The sequence below is a fragment of the Silene latifolia genome, chromosome X, assembly GCF_048544455.1.
Source record: "Silene latifolia isolate original U9 population chromosome X, ASM4854445v1, whole genome shotgun sequence".
Classification (NCBI taxonomy): domain Eukaryota; kingdom Viridiplantae; phylum Streptophyta; class Magnoliopsida; order Caryophyllales; family Caryophyllaceae; genus Silene; species Silene latifolia.
Genome location: NC_133537.1, coordinates 124,089,331 through 124,091,498, shown reverse-complemented (window position 1 = coordinate 124,091,498; position 2,168 = coordinate 124,089,331). Strand labels below are relative to the sequence as shown.

The 2,168-nt window shown below is 39.0% G+C and overlaps 1 non-coding gene across 1 annotated transcript; it reads right to left on the bottom strand.

Moving 5' to 3' along the window:
* Positions 1-1,486: 1,486 nt before the first annotated feature.
* Positions 1,487-1,596, bottom strand: LOC141625575 (small nucleolar RNA R71). The gene has a single exon (XR_012535347.1). It is a non-coding gene; the product is annotated as a small nucleolar RNA R71 (small nucleolar RNA).
* Positions 1,597-2,168: the final 572 nt, after the last annotated feature.

Sequence of the window (2,168 nt, the reverse complement as noted above, 5' to 3'; positions counted from 1 at the left end):
ACTTGTTCAAGAGTTGATCGATCGACCGTGCATCGCGATCGATCGACGATTTCGAGTTGATGTTTAATTTTCCGTGTTAGACTTTTAAAAGCCCAACTTGTAATTAACTTTCAGTATCTTTTTATCAGGGGAACGCAGCAACTTTTAGGTTATGTTTTTCATTCTGGAAAAAAACTAAGTTTTCAGATCTAGCTTGAGACGGAACCCTTTGATTCGAATGCTTTGTTCTTGATATTCAATTAGTAAGCCTTTTATGCAATTCTTTCTTTTATTATTTTTGCTTGTTAATTTAATTCTTGTTTCATCAATTAATTTCAGTAATTGAATTTCTCTCCTTTGTTCTAGTTAGATTCCATCATGTTGAATTTGTCCTTATTTATTAATTTCGCAATTAGTGTAGTCATGATTATGCGTAGGTAATTCTTTGATTGGGAATAAGGTGAGCCATGGTATTAAATTAGGATAGTTGTGTAGCATGAGTTCTTCTGTATTGGTCTTGTTATCGTTTGATGGATTTCTTTGCTAGATCGAAAGATTGGTAATTTGATTTATCGCTAGATTTAGAATTTCTCTTGAGTGAAAGCTTTGATAAATTCTAGGGAATTATTGGACCGTGAGGTTATTTGAGCTTTGATCGAAAGACTAGCTTATTTTCCCGAGACCGTATTATGAGATCTCTCGTTGCTTGACCGACCGTTATTTGCCATGGTGAACCGAAATTCCCGATCCTCTTTTTATCTTGTTAAGAATATTCATTTTAGCAATTAGCCAGTTAATCAATCGATTTCAAAACCCCCAATTTATCGTTACTTTTTAAACTGAAAAATAGCAAACAAAATCAACCTTGTCTCTCTGTGGTTCGACCCTTACTATCACTAGCTATAGTTTTAGTTTGGAAATATAAATTTAATTTTGGTACTAAACGACGGTATCAAATTTTGGCGCCGTTGCCGGGGAGACGGTGTAATTCTGTTTGCTTTATTTTAGTTTATTTTCCTTGTCTCAAGGAACTTTTGTTCCTTGAGGCCGTTGCTTACCTTTGCTTCTAGTTTTGCTTTTGCACAGTTAGAGGACAGGTTTTTGAGAGGAAGACTTGAGTACTCTCATTTTGGAAGTTATGGCTACGATATATGATAATTTTCAGCCAAAGGAGCACCACCTTCCAAAGGGGCAACAGTTACCTACCCCTTCTACCGGTAAATTCGAGTTTCGTTCCTCTTATATTGATTTAGTGGAACGGAATCGGTTCTTGGGTCTGCGATGAAGACCCCCAAAACATATGGAAATTTTCACGGACTATTGCTGTTCAATACCTATACCGGATGGGGTAACTCAAGATGAAGTAAAGAGGTTCATGTTCTTATACTCCTTGAAGGATTCGGCGCGAGATTGGTATCGCTACCTCGATAGAGTAGCAAGCGAGTCACACGATTGGACATCTTTAGCACTAGCCTTCTACAAGATGTACTTCTCGCTTTCAAGACCGATGCCTTGAAGAGTGAAATCACGAGTTTTCAAAGAAGGAGCCGACGAAGATTTTTGTGAAGCATGGGGACGTTTCAAAAGTTTGGTCCGAGCTGTCCCTCATCATGGTTTCCAGCAATGGTATCTTTGCAATCTATTTTACAATGCTTTATATGATGATTATAAGGTCATCTTGGATGCAGCTGCTAATGGCAGGTTTCAAAATAATACCGGTCAAAGCAAAGGTTGGAACACCATTGAGGAGATGGCAGTCCATAAAGCTGAGTTCGGAAGTTCACGTGGTAAGTCACGAAGGCAAAGTGAAGACATGACTGCTGTTGTGACACTTATAACTTCCATTTCTACCCGTCTCGAGAAGCTCGAGACTTCTGAAGCTTCCAAGGGGAAAGTCGAAGTTCCTATTCAAAACTCAGATGAGATCGAGAAGTTAAGGGAGATGGTCCAACTCCTTTTGGTTCAAGTGGCGAATATGGAAGCAGCCGGGATTGAGTCCTCACAGAATTTTATGAAACAATTGGAGAATATGGAGGCTAAGCAAGCCGCTAATTCTTCAATTAAATGTGAAGGGCCGGTTGAGACGATCAATGCCATCAATCTCAGAAGTGGCCTTTCTTATGAAAGTCCCGACAAGCCAAAGGAAGACTCGGGAAATGATGAAGAAGCTCGTTTGAATTCGATGCAAA